Below are 21,460 nucleotides of genomic sequence, written 5' to 3' on the forward strand. Positions count from 1 at the left end.
TGTTTAAGGGGCTAGTAATTTGGTGTGCCTCAATTGTGAGGCACCCAACTTGAACTGCCTGAAAGAGTTCAGATTTTCAGGAAGTGTCATGCCTCCAGCTTGTGAAAATCAGGCCCCTGTGAGGAGTCTATAACTGGACACCTGAAGACTGAGGCACTCACAATTGTTGTTTTTGGGAGATCTTGGCCTATTGCTTGTGTGGGAACACACCTAGGTGAGTGTGAGAGTATAGCCAGCCTGTGTGTGTGGCACTTGGATGCGACTAGAGGAGTGAGTGGGTCCTGCTAGGAACCTGAAACAAACACTCCCTGTTCTCCAAATTAAATATTTCACATTTCAGAGATTCTACAGAAGATAAACACACAGCTAAAAATATTCCATCCTGGTGGGGAGGTGACCGCAGTCGCTGGCAGCCACCACAGTGCTCTGGATTTCAGAACGGGACAGGTGTGTCCGAAAGAACCCTAAGGCTGGGGAGGAGACATCTCTGGATGTCTAGTCTGAATGCAGGGAGCGTTCCTTTCATACTGACCATTCCTCTCATACTGACAGTCCTCAGAACCCCACCTAGCTCCCTCCTGGGGCTGCTTCCTTGCAGCTCAGAACCAGGGGCAGAATAGTGGACTGTATTTGGGGGGCTGACAGTAGAGGATCAAGACTCTGTGATGGTCCAGGTTTGTCCCATATTAAATCTCTCCCCCTCCTCCAAGGATCAGTCCATCTTCACAGGACTGGAGCAGCTCCTTGTCCCACCCCATCACACTCACTTCCCTGGGCTCTGCTGCCCAGCAGTGCTCAGCACTGACACCTCCAACAGGAGCCTCCTCAGCCCTCCCTGTGTCCATGGGTGGCAAGTTTATAGAAATTTTGTTGGTGCCCAGAACCCGCCCCCCAACTCCACCCCCCCAAACTCCACCCCCACCTGCCTAAGGCTCTGGGAGGGGGTATGGGGGGGGTCTGGGGTGCAGATCCTGGGCTGGGGATTAGGGTGCAGGAGGGATGCAGGGTGCAGGCTTTGGGATGGAGTTTGAGTGCTGGGTGCAGGCTCCGGGCTGGGGCAAGGGGTGGGTGTGCAGGAGGGGATGAGGGGTGCAGGCTTTGGGACGGAGTTTGGGTGCAAGCTCTGGGAGGGAGTTTGTGGGTGGGAAGGGGTGAGTGGGAAGGGGGAGGGAGTGCACCCTCTGGGAGGGAGTTTGGGGATAGGAGGGAGTGCAGGGGTGAGGGCGGTGGGGATGAGGATGAGGGATTCATGATGCAGGAGGGGGCTCAGGGCTGAGGCTGAGGATTAGGGTGCAGAGGGATGAGGGTTGGAGCTGGTGCTGAGAGGTTCATGATACAGGAGGGGGCTCAGGGCAGAGGGTTGGGGTGAGGGCTGTGGGGCTGAGGATGAGGGGTTCTTGCTGCGGGGGGGCTCAGGGCTGGGACAGAGGATCAGGGTGCGGGGGGGTGAGGGCTCGGGCTGAGGATTAGGGTGCGGGGGGATGAGGGCTCTGGCTGGGGCTGAGGATTAGGGTGTGGGGGGATGAGGGCTCTGGCTGGGGCTGAGGATTAGGGTGTGGGGGGATGAGGGCTCTGGCTGGGGCTGAGGATCAGGGTGTGGGGGGATGAGGGATCTGGCTGGGCATGAGGGTTTGGGGCGTTGGAGAGGCTCAGGGCTAGGGCAGGGTAAGGGCAGCCTGCCTTGCCATTAGTGGAGGGCAGGCACTAGGACCCTGGGGCAGCAGACAGCAGTTCTGCCGGGAGCCGCTCTACTCCGGCAGCACAGAGCAGGCAGGGGAGAGGCATGTGCTGCTTTTTGTTAGGCAGGGACGCGGCGCGGCGGGGGAGGGACACGCAGGGGGAGGGGTGGCAGGCAGGGGCCAGGGCCCGATCCAGGCAGGGCCGGGGGAGAGACCCAGCTCCAAATATTGCTGGAGCAGGGCACCCGGCCTTGAATATTCCTGGAGCCCGAGCACCGCAAATGTATATAACCTGCCGCCTATGCCTGTGTCACATCTCCCCTGCCCTACGTACCTACCCATGTTGTAGATATATTGCAGAGCATCAGATCTTCCCTCTGACTGCAGAGTGTGAGTTGGATCAGAAACCAAGGCTGGTCTCCCCTTGACTGCACATGATAGGGTAGATCAGCAGCCACAAAAATGTGTCTCTTCCACAGTTAACGTACGTTGTTATGCTACTATTCTGCTACCAGAGCTGAAGAATTCTCCAAAGAACCCAATACCCTCTGTTATCTAAGCTCCTCAGGAACAATAATAAACTCAGGATTTGTATTAAAATAAAAAAAAAGCTTCCTGAGAAAAGGCTTAGGTGGGGTGAACTTCCCAGCATTGAAAGTAAACCACCCATGTGTTTCTCCTGGGGCTGGGTTTGGCATGGATTGCTCCCTCGGGGGAGGGACTGCGAGGTCGCTGCCAGATTGCATTAGAGCTCAGACAGGGACTGCCTCTGTGGCTGCCCTCCTTAACGGGGATCAACAGAAGGGGTTAGAGACTAAAGCCTGATCTTGCAAGCTACACTTAATCTAGGTAGATATAGCTCCAGTCCATTCCTGCAGAGCGCTGGAAGCTCTCACTGCCCAGTGAGGTCAATGGGAGTTGAAGGCCCTCAGCAGCTCACAGGATTGGGCCCAAAGCAGGTGAAGAGACCAAAATAATAGTGTATACTACTAACAAAAGAATATTCCTGCCAGAAGATGAATCTGTCCTCAAGAACATGACAGAACTGGCTGCATGGACGTTCCCGTCAGCATTGCTGATCTATAAATATCTGGGGAAAGTGTGGAATCTAAAAGATCTTGGGAGCAGTTTGGAGGTTGACTTCAGTGTCAGTCTGAAGGGAGAATTAGCAGAGGGCAGATTCTCCAGTCTCTGAGCTAATTCATATCATCTGAATTTACCCTGTGCCTCTGTATGGACAGCCCTGTCAAATCCAAGTTAAGGAAAAACACAGAGCAGGTTTCAGCTTGTCGTGTGTCTGCTGATCACACGCCTTGCCAAGGATGCCATGTTGCACATCATCTGTGCTTCTATCAGGGTTAAACAGTTTTGGCTTAGAACTGGGCACTTTCTTTCCTGGCTTTTGAAATTCTCTCCTATTCTTACTCTTTTTGTTTTCTCTCTCCATGCACTGGGCAGAAATGCTAAGGGTGAGGAAAAGCTGGTAGCCATGCTGGGCCTGACTCTCCATTGCCTGGCACCTTGAGAAGGCACTTAACGCAGAGCAAAGTGGGCGTGGAGCACGACCATTCTGATCTGGTGGCATTCTACACTCATTGCGCACCAGTGTGACTACACACAGTGCAGGCCAAGGGTGAATCAGGCCCTCTAGTGGCAAAGGCCTGAAGGTGATTTTAAATAACTGGAAGAGCACAACTCCGATTTTATATGGCGCCTGATTTAAACATATCCCTTCCCCCAAGCCCCTCTGATAGGGTCTTGTTTCCTTCCATTCCTGGGGAGGCAGTCCACAGACAGCAGGGGTCATCCCTGCACTGCGTCGATGCCTTTTTCTCTGACTGACTCACTGCTTCTTCTGGGGTCCCTCAGAACGCAGGGTTTGAAGCCTCAGGATCCTGCCTTAATCAATTCCTGAGGATCTAATAAGGGCTTGATGCAGGAATCTCTGGATGGTATGGCCTGCCTGTGTTATGGAGAACATCCGCTAGAGGAACACAATGATCCTTTCTAAAATCCTAAAATCCTTAACATCTGTTACTCTATTATAATAATAATGAGAGCTAAGGCCTACATTTTCACTGCCTTAGGGTGCCCCCTTAAGAGCCCTGGGGCTTGATTTGAGTCTGAGCCCCCACATTCCAGGTGAGATCAATGGGAAGTGTGAGTGCTCTGAAAATCAGGCCCTAGGTACCTCAAGATGGAGGTACCCCATAACGGAGACACCCAAAATCAGGGGAGCCTTTTGGGAATGCAGGCACAGGTAAATAAACGGGCATTGTATAGAAAAGCTCATTACAATCTTTTAAAAAGACCCAAATCAAAAGTGCCTGAAAGGCGGGTCTGTAATATGAGTCATTGATATGGAAAAACAGCTCCAGGCTCCCTGGGAATGGCTCAGTGCCTGTGTTTGCGGAGAGTGCCGTAGCTTTTTCTTCTTGCCCAAAGCCTTGAAATGTCTGGTTTTGGTTTTTCCCCTCTCCCATTCTGCAGTCAGTGAAACCTGCCACCTTGCCCTATAATTAGCACAGAGTCCACAACAGATGGGAACAGACCAAGAGACCTTTGGAAACATTCCTAATCTCAACAGCAAGTCTGACTCAGGTGGCTGGCAGAACGCGAAGGCCTGATTCAAAGCCCATCCAAGTCAGCGGGAATCTTTCCATTGACTTCACTGGGCTTTGGATCCAGACCCCTTAGCACCAGATAGGGCAGATGCTTGCTTAGGAAGTACACTGGCGATTTCAGAGTGAAATGCTCTCACATCCGAATAGCACAAATGGGACTATTTCTCCCTCCTCCACTCCTGACTCAGAACCATGAATCCAGGACAGTTAATTCTCTCTTTCCAACCTGGCATTATACACTAAGGGCTGGCTCATCAGAGAAGTCAGTGGGAACAGTCTCATTACTTTCAATGGGAGCAGCATCGGACCTGAAGTCTCAAGATGAAAACAATCCTATACCCCCTTTTTTTCCCCCCCTGGTGCACTTCGTGTTTACATTATAAATCAGAGACTGGGCCAATCAAAATAGGGCATGGCTGTGCGTGTGAGACTCGTATTCTAATGAGTAGAGCACTGTCTATCTCCTGAGTAGCAAGAAAAACTCCAGAGGAACATAATGTTCTACTCCAGCCAAACTCCTAACATGGCGCTGAATGAGGGGCTCTGTGTTCACGCAAAGTGTAGAGAGTGTCTGTATGAATGGCAACGTGTCCATGTCTCCTGGCTGAGTGTTCGCATATGAAGAGCTTTTCCTCGCACACACCTCCCCCAGGAGCCAGAACTGCATCACATTTGCCATTTGGCTTCTCCAAGCTAGGATGCACTTGACTTCTAAAGCAGCTGAGAGCTATGACAAGCAGTGGCATGTATGTGATGGTGTGGTCTAGTGGCTGGAGTGGAAAACAGAATGTCAGGACTCCCAGCTCTGTCACTGACTCACTGTATAACTTTGGGTAAGTTGCTTGAAGGCTTGAAGGCCTCCATTTTAAGAAAAGAGTATAATATACTGATCTACCTCATAGTGGGGGCTGTAAGCCTTAGTAAAAGAATGCTCAAAAGTTCTGAGATCCTCACTTGAAATAGGGTGGAATATACCCATGATGCATTGGTGTTAATGCCCCAAACTACACTATTTAAGCACAACAATGAGAAAATGCAAAACCTTGCTTCCTCCAGCAGCTTTACTCTCAGGCAGGCTGCACATCAGTGAGAGCACTTGTCATTTAAAAGCCCACAGTTGCTGCACAGTGACATGACAGATCACAGTTCTTTCCTTATACTGAGAGTAATAACTGTTACCGCAGCTACAGCCATATGGTAGCCAGGTCAGTGATTGGCTTCTTAGTGATGGTTATTTTAAGCTAATCATTTACCTGCATAAATATTTAATTAAAACCACTACTTAACACACGTGCAGGATGACCAAGTTAACATGTTAACACAATACAATAATTTCCAGTTTGCCCTCGGGAGAGATTCCCTTGTGTATAAAATACCTCTGGCCCTCAACACCAATTTGTTATCTGATTTCATAAGTGATCCATAAAGCTGCTCTTAATAGAGCTGACAGGCAAATGCATTGCAACATTCTGCTTCCCAGCAAACTTTGCCCTGTCTACACTAAGACCCCACGCCCATCAGATGATTTATTGATGGGGTTGAGCTCAGTGAGCTGTGTGTGACTGGGAGGCTGTTGCAATTCTTTTCCACCAGCTCCACCTGAAAAATTGGCTGCTAAGGATGTTTTTTGACACTCCCCCAAAGGTGGGTGTTAAAGCTGGACTCACTTGCCTCAGGCTTGCAAAGGGGTAAAGTCTCTCCATGAAAGTGAAACTAGGGGTGGAGACATTGCTTTACACCCATGGTTGGTTAACAGAAGAATGCCCTCCAAATGCATTAAGAATTTACAAGTGCCTGCTCGCTGGCCTGCCTCCCCAGAGGGGATGGACTCTCTGGACCAGGTTCAGTGCTGACTCACACACCCTGATCGATCTGGGTGCAAATCCAGATTGGTGAATCTGGCCCCTCCTACTTAAGGAGATGTTCTCCATTTCTCAGGGTCTCCTTCCTGTTAAACTGCTGGCTTCTTCAGTCTGTTGAGTTGAGAAGCCCCTCAGGCTCCCCTAATACCCTTATTGGAATAAAGCTGCAAATATTCCCATGTCTGACCCTACAAGTGAGTAGCTGCTTCACCTGCCCTGGGGTCACCCCCCTCCCGTTTCCGGGGGGGCCTCAGGCAGTTCACGGATGGCTTCAGTTGGGATAAACTGTTGCATCAATACATTCCATTTACAAGCGTGGGAATTTTGAGCATTTTTTTGCTAGGGGATGGAGGATTTAGATGTTTCATCTCTTGAAACCGTGTCTGACACTTTAGGGCTTTTTTCAGTCTGTAAGCTAACTATTGCTGTTTTCATCTCCCTCTCCTCCCGCTCCATTTTTATTTCTTACTCACGTCCTGTCTATATATTTTTGGACACTTGCTAACAATTCACTTTGGGCTGAAACCTGGCATTTAGGAACTCAGCCGGGAGTGTCCCTATAAAACAAACAAGACATTGTTTGAGCTGGTCTGGTGGCAGCACAACCACATGGGGGGAGGGTGTGAGTCCCAGCCTTAGGCCTGGCAGGGGCTGGGAGTGCTACTGAAGCAGCCCATTCAGCCCTGGACAATGTGTGAAGTGGCACTGATGAGCTCTGGAACCCCTACTCCCCAGAACCCCTCCGGGGATCAATAAATTTAGGAGACATCCATGGCTTGGGCTTCTGTTTGACATTAGTGAGTTGGAGGAAGTCTTGCACAGAGGGCTGGCTGGAGCTGATCAATATGCCACGCCCAGCGTGTACCTGTAGGGTAGCGTGGCTCTGAATGATGTGGCATTTCTGTAAGGTGATATCCCTGCAGCTGCTCCTCCTGTGTGCCCGACACACGTCTGCTGTTAATATTTCATGCCTGCTAGTCTTCCTTGCACCGCTGCACAAGAGGTGCCTATGACAGCCAGCTCCATTTACAGCTGCAGCCAGCGAGAATGAATGGATTTTTGTTTGGAGTCGTGTTAGGTTTCCTCACCCCTTGTGGTCAGATTCCTCCTATGGGGGTAGATGGCTCTGCAAGGGGTAGGGGAGCTGATCTGGCCAGACTGATTTGGCTGGCAGGATCAGAAGGCAGTGGGAGTCTGTTGGATGTAGATTACATCCCGTAAACAAATATCAATGTGTCTAAGGGCCAAATTATCAGCTGGCATAACTCCATTGACCTAGTCCATTGACTCCTCCGCTTATGTAATTCCACGGAACTTGGCCCTCAGCATCCACAGAGGAACAAAGTCCCAGTGTTCGTGCTTGACTGTGTGGTAGATATGTGGGGGGATCCCAGTCAACATAGGAGCATAAGAATTACTATATTGGATCAGACGTGTGGTCCATCTAGTCCACTATCCTGTTTCTGACAGTGGTCAGCAGTAGAAGGTGCAGGAAACTCCACTATAGGTAGACATAGTCTAAACCCCCCAGAAAGGTCTCGCCTTAATCCCTAATAGTTAGAGATTGGTTTAAACCTGCAGCATGGGGCTCAATACCCCTTCCAAAATTTCTGTTAGCATTAACTATTATAACTTCGGATAATCGTGTTATCCATGTAAATGTCCAATCTCTCTTTGAATGGTGCTAAATTCTTGGCCTCAACAACAAGCTAAACTGCACTGCCCAATTTACTGTACAAATACATGTTTTCACTGCATTTGTACAACATCAGTTGACTGTATTCCAGCAACGTCTTCACTGTGTCCTTTTTTTTCATGATGATGTGTCAGATTCTCTGTTGCTTTACACCAGTACAAAGGGGGTATACGATGCTATTAAGACAAAATAAAACTGTAATGAATCCAGATCTTCTGAGTTCCAGTCTTAATCACAACATCATCATTCCTCTCTGGTTTTGTAAGGAGTCTCTAAAAATATTGCTGGCGGCAGAACCCCAGTAATCTGGATCTGTGGTCGTTACTCAAGCTGGTCAAAACTCAAGAATTTCCATTCTGCAGGAAACTTTTTGAAATTTGTTTTTATTCCAAAATTAAATGATGACCAAAAAAGTCTCACCAAATGCAGTTTTCGAAAAGCTGTCATTCTGGCTCAATTAAAATGTTCCATTTCGATCAAATCAAAAAGTTGTGTTCCACTTTCAACAGGTTTTATTTATTTTTTTTAATTTGTAATATCAGTTTTGAAATGAGTCATTTTGAAACAAAAATCAAAATGTTCCATTCTGTTAATGTCAAAAGGGAATGTTTTGACAGCAAAATGCTTTTTTGTTTGTTTGTTTTGTTTGTTCTTTGGTTTCTTTTCTTAACAAAATTTTGTCACAATCAACAGGAAAACTTTCAATTTTGACAAAATGGAATTTTTCAATGGAAAACTTGTGGCCATCTCTACTCATGACGTCCTCTTCCAAGTCAGAGCTCCGGGAATAACTAACTTTGTTTCCAAACACAGGAATAAGAGCAACAATAGACTGTCGACTGAAAATGAGGATAAGTGAAGGTTTTGGCTTTCAAAGTGCCGTGGAAGCAGGGTGCTGGGTTTCAGTCAGGTGAGTCCTATTGAATTTCATTGAAGTCATTTTATTTCTTCAATCACCACTTCCAGCTATTGATAAAGAAACACATCTGCCAAAGGTGCAGACACAGAGGCATTGTGGTACCAGCCAGCTATGTCTGAATCATAGATCATCCCTGTATGGTGCTTGTTTCAGTCTCTCTGATGACAGGAGTTGGGATTAGAACCAGTATGTGGAACAGGGATCCCATTTTCTGAAATCCTGAATTACCTTTAAATGCTTCAGTATAGCTCTACGAAGATTGTCCTCATCTATTGCAGCCTGTCATATCACTGCGCCGCATCTCTGGGTTAATATACAAGGAGCATATACTCAATAGACAAAGTGGGGGAGAACTAGTTCAGTTTGCCATTTAAAAGGTGCTAAGGCAGGAAGGATGGGTCGGGGGTTCAGTTCCCTGCTCCACCACAGACTTCTTATGTGGCCTTAGGCAAGTCACTTAGCCACTCTGCCTCAATTGCCATCAGTAAAATGGAGATAATGCAACTTCCTTACCTCACAGGTCTATTGTGAGGATAATTACATTAAAGATCGGGAGGTGCTTGGATATTATGGTAATGGGGCCATACCTGGAGGGGAGATGATGTGTCCAAGACACACAGTTTGAATCTGGATCTCAATACTCCCAACACCAAAGTGTGTCAGATTGGGCTGAACCCTAATCCCAGATTCCAGTACCAGCTGATGCATTGCCTGCCTTTGTTCAGAGCCTAGTGTATGGTTCTGCAGGTAGTTTCTGGCCACATTTTAGTATTTGGCTCATTCTGTAAAGGAGAGTTTTTAGAGCTGTGGTTTATGTTCACGCCAAGTGTGAGCTGGAATGATGTTCTAATGAGACGCCCATTTCGCTCACATTTGAATTTGAACTCTGCAATCTGGTCTGCTTAAAAGACAGGCTAAAGCTCTGAATTCTCTCTAGTAGCTTGAATCTAGTGTGCAGTTGTAATGATTGGCATTTTAGTCAGCACTGAGGACTAGTCCCTGGACCTACACAGCAAAGAGCGTGAGCCCCTACAGTTAGAGCTAAAGCAGAACTAGTTCCTCTAGCTAGGAGCTGTCGGAAACATATCCTCTGTGGATCAGGCCCAAAGGGGGATGTATAACACATACCGAACAGTGAGTTACACAGTAACCAGAATGATCCCCCGATAGACCTTCCAAAGGAAGTCTGTTTGCTTTGCCCTTTGTTTCATTTCACATGGAAGGATGTGTGTCGCTGCTGGATTTGTCCAGGCAGCTTAAAAGGGCCATTTCTAATCTTAATGATGCAGAAGCATTTTAACAACCGCAGCACAAATAATTAACTTGGAACAAGGGGAAAAAAGCTGTCATTGTATTTGAGCTCTGGACCCATGTTGGGGATCTTGCTCTGTGTCACAGAACATCAGCCATGTGGTTTCCCCTGGCTCCTTGTCAGAGCTCTTGTTCTTGGGCCAAACAGTTGAAGTTGTGGCAGGTGCCTGCTGCAACACGCTAGCTGGCGGAGGAGGAACCCAGCGGAGTGGGCAATAGTGCTGAGAAGGGAAGGGGTGGAAAAGTCGTCTGTGCAGCACAAATACTACCTCACAGACGTAGGATGCACCAAACCCCTTGCAATCAATGAACCCATCAGACCTTTATCAGCTTCCCCCAAGTTGTCCCCTCTGAGCTACCAGGTCTCTTGTATGTCTGTGCAGAGGCTTGGCCCTGATTTCCAGCCCTGAAAGGTGTCACAGGTAAAGCTCTGCCTGTGGGCACAAAGGAGGAGTACCCTTGTTTGACACCCTTGTGCTAGTTCCCAGGGCACGGGTGGGCAGGGAATGAGGGGATCAGGACTGATGCTCATCTAATGGAAAGGCACTTTTAAAACCATGCAGGGCAGCAGGGTGAGCACAATTGGTCTTTGTGAGCTCCTGGCGCCACCAGGGGAGAGCCTGGCAACAAAGACACCTTTTAGCCTCAGACTGATGGGCTCTTGGAGCTGAAGGGAGAGTTAGTGGTGGCTGTTTTAAGGGCACAGTAACCTACGCCAGTTAATACAGCCTGTTCAGCCTGAGGCTAAATAGCAGTGGAGAATCTGGCTCAGCGAGAACTGTCAGGCAGTGGAATGGCTTCCCAAGTGAAGAGGCAGAAACCCCAGCACTTGGGGCACTTCAGAGTAGACAGGACAAAACCCTTTAGGGCAGGGACTGATTCGTGTAGATTTTCCAGACTGTAATTAAACTCACCCTACGTTCTCTCTGAATAGTAATCAGGACTACTGTTCTTCTGCACCCCATCCACTGGCTAAGGGAGCTGTTAATAAAGACACACAGCCATGGACAGCTGCCAATACGTGTTTTTAGTGCTTCATTTTCTAACTCCAGCTCGGATGACAAGTTATCCACTTTGATTTAATTACTTATTAAAATTTGAACACCCGTTGTCACATGGAGACGCAGCAGGAAAAGGGTCCTCCCAATCCATCCCATGCGTGACAGGATCACCAAATCAGCTGGGCACTCCCAAGGTGTCATCTGCACGCACTGGCAAGTGGTAGCTGTGATCACAACACCGTGCATTTTGGTCTCTCTGTCCTGCTAAATCTGTTCCTGCCCAGTTTTAGTTCTCTTGAGTCTCAGTTGGCTGGGTTGCTGCTTATTGCAGCTAATTAAGCTTTGGTTTGTTTTTGTTTTGTTTTGTTTTTTTAAAGCAGCTGTGACGGCAGGAGTAATTAACCTTTGGATGTTTTCTTCAGGGTTCAGCCCCAACTGAGATTGGTCAGTGAACTGAAATCAGTGCCCTGAGCCTTTTATGACATGTTTACTCTTCCCTCCTCATTTCCAGGGCAAAAACCCACTGTATCTACATTCCTTACATGCCAGCCTACTTCAGGTTTAATTTGAATCACATAGGGTACTGCCTGGGACTCCAAGATACTGCCTGATTTACAGCAAATCTGGATCTGGATACCAGCCCTGACTCTCCTCTCACTAGCATTGGTTTTGCACGGATGTAAAACTGTAAGGCCAGATCTTCAGCTGACATCAGTTGGTGCAGTTCCATTGGAGCCATGCTGAGGCTCTGATGCAGGGGCGGCTCTAGCGATTTCGCCGCCCCAAGCAGGGCGGCACGCCGCGGGGGGGCACTCTGCCGGTCGCCGGTCCCGCAGCTCTGGTGGACCTCCTGCAGGTGACCCTGCAGGTGCTCCACTAAAGCCGCGGGACCAGCGGACCCTCCGCAGGCACGCCTGTGGGAGGTCCACCGGAGCCGCCTGCCGCCCTCCCGGGGACCGGCAGAGCGCCCCCTGCGGCATGCCACCCCAAGCACGCGCTTGGCGTGCTGGAGTCTGGAGCCGCCCCTGCTCTGATGTGTAGATTTCAATGAAGTTACTCCTGGTTTATGTCACCATGAAAGAGAGGAGATCAGGCCTGCGGCCTGCTGATTCCACCCACCATGAAAATTTGGAGGTGTGCTGATAGGGGATTTTCGATCAGCCCATTATAGAAACAGGGACTATCCAGTAGTGGATCTGAATTTGGGGAGAGATTTTAAACCCTCCTTGAAGTCAATGGGACTACTCACACACTAAAAGTTAAGAACGTGCTTCAGTGCTTTTCTGGATCAAAGCCTAATTCCCCAGGTAACCACACTGACATCTATGGGCCTGATTCGAATCTCACATTGGGGTAAATCTGGATCAATTCTGCTGAAGTCCATGTAACTGAGATCAGAGTTTGGCCCTTTGGAGTTGAACTGGGGGTAAATCAGCATAGACTGTGGCCCACAGTATCGATCAGAAAGGCCTTTGCTAAGCACCAGCACCCGCCATCAGTATGTGAATTCCTTAGTTCCAGCAGGTTAGTATCAGAAATATTAAAGTGAGGACGTGAAGGGATCCCAGAGAAGTCCCACTTGCAGCAATTATCAGAAAGGAAGCAAGTAGTCTGATGGGTTAAGAAAATCCGCTCATGAAGTCAATAGAGCTGGGCTGATGAGGCAGGATCCAGATTGTTTCGGTCATTGTTTAGGTTGAAGGCTGACTTGGGGGAGAGTTAAAGTTTAGAGTCACTAACCCAGAAACCTTGTGAGATCAATTATTTGCGAGAGAGTTCTGCCACCTAGGGCAGAAGATTCACGATAGCAGAAGCTGTTGGGAGACAAGCTGCATCTGAATGGGATCATTACAGTGGCTGTGGCTTTGGAACTAAACAGGAACCAAAACCACTGGGGCACATTTGGATGCTGGGATCTCACTCCAAACCTCCTATGACCCAACTCCCATAAAATTCAAAGAGGGTCCAGCTTTGGCCCATGTCTATCGTTCATAAACACAGCACTTTTGTTCCTTATACCGATGAAAACCATTGTAATGATCATTTTGAGTTGTAATGTAGTCCTCGCTACAAAGTGTGACTCAGGGACTCTTACACTTAAGCTCCAAGACGATTCCCATTCAGCTGTCCTTGGCAAAAGGAAGGTTGTCTGGGGTAGGATGTAAACTGTGCTGGTTATGGGGAGTGTTGGTCTGGAGGACTGTGCCTTTCCATTAGCGCCTTTCTTCCTATGGAGAGTATTTCGCTTTCGGAGTTACACAGCGCTGGTGAATTTCACTGCTGGATGGATGATACTTTGGTTTACTGCCATGCAAATGGACTGCACTTTACCCCTTGTGGGATATAAATCTGGACAATTTGGGACTGATAAGGCAATAAACGACTGAGAAAAAGAAAACAGGAAGAAATAATTCAGAGAAAATAAAAGAGACTGTTTTGAGCTGATACCAGAATTGGGGTCCAGAATGAAGGAGAAATTTGCTGTCCCCCTTGGGAATTTGCATTGAAAGAACAAATCCTAATGAAGCTTGTAATATTCTTATTAGTGCCATATCCAGCTGGGTGCATTTCTCATTGGCTCTAGTGGGAGTTGCACTCTTATGCAAAGGCTGTAATTGGTCCCTGTGGTTTAAAATCCAGATTTTCCGCTGTGTCAAAGCAGCTGTATGCTGCTCCACCAGGGCAAAGCTCCCCTAAAGCCTCTTTAACTGGCCACAGAAGGATTCCAGCCCCAGCAATGGAGGAGAAATCTTGCCAGCTCCTCCATTCAGCCTGCGTGGGGAGATGGTTGGGAAAAAGGAGCATGGCTAGGACACCCCTTCACCCTTAATGATCCCTAGTTGCCATAACAACAGCTGTTGTAATTCACACCAGTGGGCCAGAGCAGAACAGCTGGGTCTCCCCCTCTGCCCCCCCTACACCTTTTCCAGCCCTACTTGGGTTAGATGCACTATTCTACTACATGGCTTAAGCAAACGTAGGGTTGAGATGGTTTGCCTGGCTGCTGTGGAGAGCAGAGCTGCCCCTAGAGACATACAGAGCAGGTGGCAGGCAGCCCCAACCATTCGAAGCAGGGAGACTGAGAGCTACAGCAATGAAGTCATTATTTTTCTTTTTCAGCCAGTGAGAAGGCGGGAGGAGTGGGAGCAGCAGGAGCTGAGTGACCCCCATTTTCATGGTGGAAAGCCCCAGTCAGCTGTAGCTGGTGTGGGGGCAGGGCGTGGTTCTGGTGGGGGGTCCGGAAAGTGCGGGCAGGAGGATTTTGGCAGCACTTTAGCTGGGGCAGGCAGGGGGTTCGCTAGAGAGCCTTGGAGAGGACAGCATGACAGGTCTGAGGTACAGATGCACTCGGCCTGCCTGCGGTCAGTTTCACTGGCTTAACTAGCTAGAGGCTCCGCCACACAAGTATGTAAGTGTGGGAAACAACTGGGACACAACACCTATTGTTGTAGAATAACCAGGATACCTGGACAAGCCTGAAAATAGGGACATACCCATCTCTCAGGGATACATCTTCTGCCTAAGTGGGAGACCAACAGGGCCTGATCTCAAGCCCATTGAAGTCAAGTGGAGTCTTCCCATGTGGAAGCCATAGGAGCCTGCTGGTGGGAGGAGCAGACAGAGGAAACTGGTGCCCCTAACCAAGAACTGTATTTCCTCTGAAAACATCAGTGAGGAGAGCATCACAGAATGAGCAGCTTCCTTTGCCTCGGAAAATACACCCACTGCTCTTTCTATGTGACTTTTGCTAGCAGGGTGTTAGCATGGCTGGTGTGGACAGGAACAGTTTTTCTGAGAATCATGGTATGGAATAATGATCCTCCTACTCTGTAGTCCAGAGTATGGTTTATAATGAGTCTGTCAGAAAAAATATTCCCATCCCCACAAGCTAAGGAAATGTCTCTAGAGTCCTGCTAGGAACAAGCCTGTTTCAGTAGTGGTGTTGTGAACACTGATGAGCTGTAGCCCGGGTGGAACCTAAGTGCATTCATTATGCAACCAAAACTAACTGTGTGAGGCTTCCAAATTGTTGTGCTACATGGACACTCTCAGGGCAGATTATTTTCCCTTTTTTGTTGTGATTCCTACTCATTTATCCAGATGACCTGAGGAAGAAAACAGATCAGCTTATCCTCAGCATCATGCGTTTCACTAAAAGAGGATTACAAATCACTCTGCCACCGAAGAGGTGCATAATGTGAATGGAAACCATTTGCTTCCCTTCAAAGGGAAAAGCTTTCCCTTTGCATACAAATCTGCCTAGCAAAAGGGGTATTTTCTGTGCAGTATCAGGGCAATCAGAGTTGCATGCATTACCGGCTCCCTAAAGTGCTCCAGTTGAAAGTTAAACTCCCTGTTTGCAGTGACTAGCTGTCTTAGGGATTGGTAATAGGGTATATTTGCCCCAAGGTTGTCTGTTCAAATCCAGTGCAGGTAGGGTGAATTGTTGTCACCCCCTTAAAGGTATATGAAAGACACACGAAATGTCTCAGTCTAGCTTCCAGTGGACAAGTGTCCACCCCACCACCACTGACCCTAAAATGCATCTCGACAGAGAGGCCAACGATTGAATGGGTGTGGAGACTCAAACTCCCCTCTAGCAGTGGCAACTCCCAAAGATAAGATAAATAGGACACATGGTCATGTGGGTAGGGCACTGGACTGGGAGTCAGGAGCCAAAGTTTGTTCTCAGCTTGGCCTCAGATTGCATAATGTCTAGCTCATTCTTGGCTGGGGTGCAGAGTCCCTGCTGTAATATAGGTCGGGTAGTGTTTGGGAGCTTCCACTACCTATTCTGTGGCTAGAGAATTTCAGATTAGCAGTAGCATAATCATATGCACGTTGTTTATGAAAGCTTTTCAATAAGGCTGCTTATTACAGATGAGTAGAATGGGAGAGGAAGAAAGAGGTATCTCAAAGATCAGATGAAAGGTTTTGAAGGCCCTTAGCTAGTAATGTGGGCACTTTGCTATCTATCTGATGAACATGGGTCAAACGAGACCTGATGTGGATACCTTGGCAAAGGAGTGATGTTAGATATGCTATGCACTGCCATTGTGACATCATTCCAGGAAGAACAGTTGCAAAGGTTGGGCCATTTGGGTGTGTTTTATTGCATGGTGGGAAATAATCCCTGGCCATGATGTTATTCCATAAAGTCCATGGTCTTTCAAAGGCACAGCCTCTGGGGACTGTCTCTCAGAGGAGATGTTTGGAAGGCTGGCAGGTTTGTGTATATTTGGGTAGAATCAGCAGGTAGTTTTATTACAGATCACGCTGAAATTATAAATTTGTGCAAGGTGTGAGTCCGGGCAGAATTTGGACCTGTGCTAGGAGAAAATGGTTGTCAGCAAAACCACTTAACCTTCCCGGAATCAGCATTCACAGAAGAGAGAGACCAGGATGTGGGGGAGGGAGCAGAGAGAGGGAGAAAGGAAGAGAGACAGACAGGAGGACATAGCTGAGGGATCCAGCCCTGAGAGAATCAACCAGGCAATAATTCTGTGAGATTAAAATTGCACTCCGTTCCCCACCCTCCATCCCAATGTGGGATTTTTTTCATGCCCCAGAATAGTTAATTGATCACACATGGTGCTCTGAGTTGTTTTCTATACATATTCCTCAACTCCATCTCCACACACACTGACAATACATAGATATAGTTCACTTTTTCCTTAATCTGACAAAACCTCTGGAATATTTTTGGAAGCGTTTGGGGCCTTTAGAACTGTGGGGCCTCTTAAATTTCCGTCGTCCCTAATAAGGAACCTGGACAGTCATAAGCCCATCTAAAGGGCTGCAATGCACAAAGGAAAGTGATTTGTCTGATCCAGGGGTCAGATCCTCAGCTGGAGCAAATTGGCATAGCTCAATTCACTACCACAACTGACTTATACCCATAGCAGATTCTGCCTAGTCTGTTCCTTTAGCGTGGGTTCAGCTTTCGAGTGCTATACTACAAAACCTAATGATCAGAGCTTTAATATGTCAGACAAATAATCATGCACCTGCATTAAGCAGCACCTGGCATTAGTAAGCAAACCCTCATCCCAAGCAATCACTTTAAGGTTTGTACAGTGCCTAGCGCAATGGAGGGGCAGGTCCATGACTGGGGCTCCTAGGCCCTACCACTGTACAAAAAAAGTATCCCAGTGCAGTTTGGTTCCGCTTTATCATAAAGACCAACCTATACTAGACAACCAGTTTTGGACACCAGCTGAGGATCAGGTTCAGGTCTGACCGCAAATCTAGGATGGTAATTAAATAATTTATATTACTCTAAATGTCTCTTGTTTAAATGAGAACAATATGCCACCTGGCATGACAGTTTCTACTGCATTTATTTGCATTTCCATAGCAAAGCCCGTGGCTTTCAATCTCCCTTGTTATGACAGAGCTTTTTAAAAAGGCCCGTATCTCCAAAGAGCTTAGTTATCAGGGTCTCTTTTTCTCCTGAACCATTCTTTTCTGTGCCCAAGAAAATCACTTGATCACACAACGAAATGGAACCTTGAACACACAACAGCAAGCTTTACTGAGGAATTCTTGGAGCCCATATTAGCTGTATTTGTTTGACACCAAGAAGGCTCACCGATAGCGTCTTAGGTGGTGGACAGCAGTAGCTCCATTGACTTCAATGCAGGTAAGACAGTTTACACCGGTTGAGGATCTGGCCCTTTCACTGAAATTGCTTTCCCTGACATGGAAACTGGCCTCAATGCGGGGCAAACCCTGCAGTGGCAGCTCAGTGACTGCAATTGGATTTTTAAATGAGCAAGAACTGAAGGATCTGTCCCTGTTTAATCTTCCAGACAGTTCTTGGAACATTTTCAAAGCAGCCCAGCAAAGGCAGAATCACACCGAATGACTGTAATTATAGGAGACATAGCATCGTATTTTACTGCGTGATTGTTTCACAATAAGAGGAATAATTCCCAGAGTTTAAAAATACATCAGTCGACACTTCAAAGAAATCTAGTCTCGCCAAATGTCCCCCTGAGGACATTTAACATCCAAATAAACAAAACGGGGAGAGTATACGGACAATATCTCTTGCTACAGGTATAGAATGAAAGATTTCAGAGAGCTTGCACAGTCATGGGTGAGCCCCGCAGCTCAAAAATTACTCCCACTAGATTTTTAAGTACGGTGTAAAATTGTGTGCTGTGGGACGACCCAGCAAACCAGCAAGTAGGAAAGGACCCAATTATGAAACAGGGAAAATTCCTTCCATCTTCTCCGGAGAGGAGGAAACCCCAACATAGCGACACAAAAATACAATCTTCAGACTTCATTAAAAAGCCTCTTCTCTGCCAAACAGCCGTCCCCTGCCAAGAAAGTGCCACCTACTGGAGGTAGGACACTGGGCAGGAAAGGCGAGAAAAGGAAAACAACTGGGAAAATTGCTGCTTTTTCCTTTAGAGAAATCCCTCTCTTTAATGTCTCCTAGCACTAAATTCTTACCACCTTTCCCTGCCCCAAACGCACACGCTTCCCCAGCTGCATGGCCCCATTCTTTGAAGTAGGCACATGTCACAGAGAATAATGGACTGTGGAGAACTAAGAGGTGAGACTTACCAGTGCTGAGAAGCCTCTGCTGTTTCCTGGTCTCTATTTCCTCTCCCAGTTAGCTGTGCCCTGTTAGGGAAGTCTTGCTGCCATTCTCAGCACACCAGGTGCCCTGCTGCGTTTCCCTCAGCAAAGTACTTTGGCTGATGTGGATGCAACCCCAGTGTCCCAGAGGCTTTTAGCTGAATAGTTTAACAGAGAAGGAGGGAACCCACCTAATTTTACAGGGTGGCTCCTTTTTATATTCACTCTGCCCTGTCTTCCACTTCAGTCTCCCGAGCTTCACTGAAAGCAGGTGACAGGCGTCTGGGCAGCGGAGGAACAGCACAGGGAGGGGAGGGCTGGGAGGCAGGGAGAGGTGGAGCCACAACCAGACAACAGGTTACTGTGTAACCAGGAGCTTGAGGCCCTGGCTGTCAGGCGGCATCCCTGGAGCTGCCTCCAGTGCTGGGCACCTCTGCTGACACCTGGCACAGCGGCGGGGTGGGTGGGAGAAAGAGCTCCATGCTGCCTGGGCTAAGGGCAGCAAGGGCTTTGGGGCGGACGCTATTTCTGTTTTCTGTCATCTGGGAAGATTTGGGCAGCAGGGGTGGAAGAGAATAAGGAGGGGAAATTACTGACCTGGCTGTTCAGTAAGGGGAACAAGGAGTCTTTTGTGAAGCACAAGCCACCTCTCCCAAGCTTTCCATTGGCTCACAGGCTCACTCTGTCTCCCTAGGTGTTTTTTCCTGCTTGGGTAATTAAGGGCCTCCCTGCCTTGGCATCTTCAATGTGGAAATTTGCAGTGAGGCAGAGGATGTGGACAAATAGCCTCCGGTTTGGGCAAATGCACACAGGGACCGATGCAAAGCCTATTGAAGTCAAGGGGTAGATATGAAGTGCAGGGAGGAAAGGGCTGATTCTACTGTCACGCTAGTTTTGTGCATTGAAATCAATAGGTTTACACAGGTGGCTTGGGCTCCCAGTCGCTGTTCCAGCTTCACAGCTGTGTTAGTGTTCCATACAAGATGAACGAACACTAGTAATAGCACCTCCTCCTAAGTATATGGAAGCCAGCAGGGGCCTGATCCCAGTCCTTGCACACCCCTCTCAAACCACCTAGAGACACATTCTGCTCTTATGACAGGTTAGTCTGTAGCAGCCGTGTTAGTCTGTATCCACAAAAAGAACAGGAGTTCTTGTGGCACCTTAGAGACTAACAAATAAATTCGTTAGTCTCTAAGGTGCCACAAGTACTCCTGTTCATTCTGCTCTTACTTTGCATTTACACTGGCATAACTAACTTCAGTGGAGTTACTCCAGATTTACACCCATGTAAATGAGAGTGGGATCAGGCCCCCATTGAGTTTATTGAGAATTTTGGGTGAACAAGGAATGCCAGATCAGGTCAGGAGAAAGTTTTCAGAGGCATGCGATTCACTCAACTCCTACTCTATGGACACAGAGGATCCACCATGACTGTTGAAGGGCTGATGGCACCAAGCAGAACACTTGGGAAAACCACTTTAGTAACTGTTCTGCTTATAGGAGACTATTTTCAGGGTTCATTAAATCTGTGGTTGGAAGGAAGGGAAATAAAACACTTGGCTGGACAGATGAGGGATTTTTTTTTTTACGTGTTTACTGGGGAAGATTTTGAGGGCATCAGAGTATTTATTACTGCACCATTGGGAAGTTTGTGTATTCTCATGCTTCAGAAGTGGTACCTCCTCAGGCTCTGATCCTGGAAACTCTTCCACACATCCTAATATTTAGGCCTGGTTTACATCTAAAACTTAGGTCACACTAGCTACATCTCTCAGGGGCGTCAAATTTTTTTCACACCCCTGAGCAACACAGTTAAACTGACCTAAGCCCCCATATAGACACCTCTGGATTTATTGAACAATTCATCTGTCGACCTAGCTACCACCTCTTGAGGGGTTTGATTTATTCAACAACAGACAACACCCCTTCTGTCACTGTAGCAAGTGTGTACGTACAGGGCTACAGCAGCACAGCTTGTAGACATGGCCTGAGTCCCATGAGAAGTCCCATTGGTTTCAATATAGTTAGAGCTTAAATTCCCTACTTAACAAAGAATTGGACACATTCCTGTCTCCATCTGTCTGGTGGGGAAACCAAGGCAGAGAGTAGTTGTCAAAGGTTATATAATGAGTCAGTATATAATGTGTCAGTTCTAGAGATGGAACTAGAACTCAGGTCTCCGTACTGCAGGTAGAACTTTTCTTATGTTCCGGGAGAGGGATTCCTTTGGAAACCAAAAAGTCCCTTCAAATTTTCCAGTGTTCCTTCTCTTCTTCAAAGGCCGGGGGGATCCTTAAAGGATGGTACAAGGCACTCCCCTCCCATCATGGGCAGACAATGCTTACCCTGAAATTGTGCTTCTGTTACTGGGCTATTCTGATGTATCTTTTGGCAAAATAGGAAGAGAGGACATGTGAATTGTGCTTTGGAGTCCTCGGAGAGAAGGTGCCAATCCGGCATGCTGAGCTCCATTTGGAAAATCTGGGCACTTATTTTGGTGTCTGAATGGAAACCAAACTCTGGGAAATCTGGTTCTATATTTGTAAGCTATTATTACTTTAAAAGAAGTGTTTCTGTACCTTTCCTACCAAGTCGCTCATTTCAGCTATGCAATAACACACTATTTTAAGATAGTGCCACCAGCTGAGGGGCTGGTCAGTTCATACTGGCGACTTACCCAAACCATGTATAATGGGGGCCGAGTGTTGACACACATTCCATGATACCACACACCTTTCTTGCAGTCAGGAAACAGATGAGCAAAGGATTTGT

At 47.7% G+C, this 21,460-nt stretch overlaps 1 protein-coding gene and 1 long non-coding RNA gene across 4 annotated transcripts in view; one reads left to right on the forward strand and one right to left on the reverse strand.

Annotated features, from left to right (window-relative positions):
- The window catches only part of EPS8L2 (EPS8 like 2), a 116,499-nt gene extending 97,546 nt beyond the window's left edge, over positions 1 to 18,953 (reverse strand). The window contains exon 1 of one of the 2 annotated variants that reach the window (XM_039537474.1): positions 18,671 to 18,953. The gene's annotated coding sequence lies outside the window, so the exon portion shown is untranslated. Of the gene's footprint in view, positions 1 to 2,017; positions 2,172 to 18,670 lie in introns of those variants that run through there. The other variant, XM_039537473.1, reaches the window with a different exon arrangement.
- Positions 1 to 21,460, forward strand: part of LOC120404630 — a 143,349-nt gene that overhangs the window by 103,893 nt on the left and 17,996 nt on the right. For both annotated transcript variants that reach the window (XR_005598079.1, XR_005598080.1), the window contains exon 3: positions 8,675 to 8,771. This is a non-coding gene — a long non-coding RNA (uncharacterized LOC120404630). The remainder of the gene's footprint in view (positions 1 to 8,674; positions 8,772 to 21,460) is intronic.

Source organism: Mauremys reevesii, linkage group 4, assembly GCF_016161935.1.
Source record: "Mauremys reevesii isolate NIE-2019 linkage group 4, ASM1616193v1, whole genome shotgun sequence".
NCBI lineage: Eukaryota > Metazoa > Chordata > Testudines > Geoemydidae > Mauremys > Mauremys reevesii.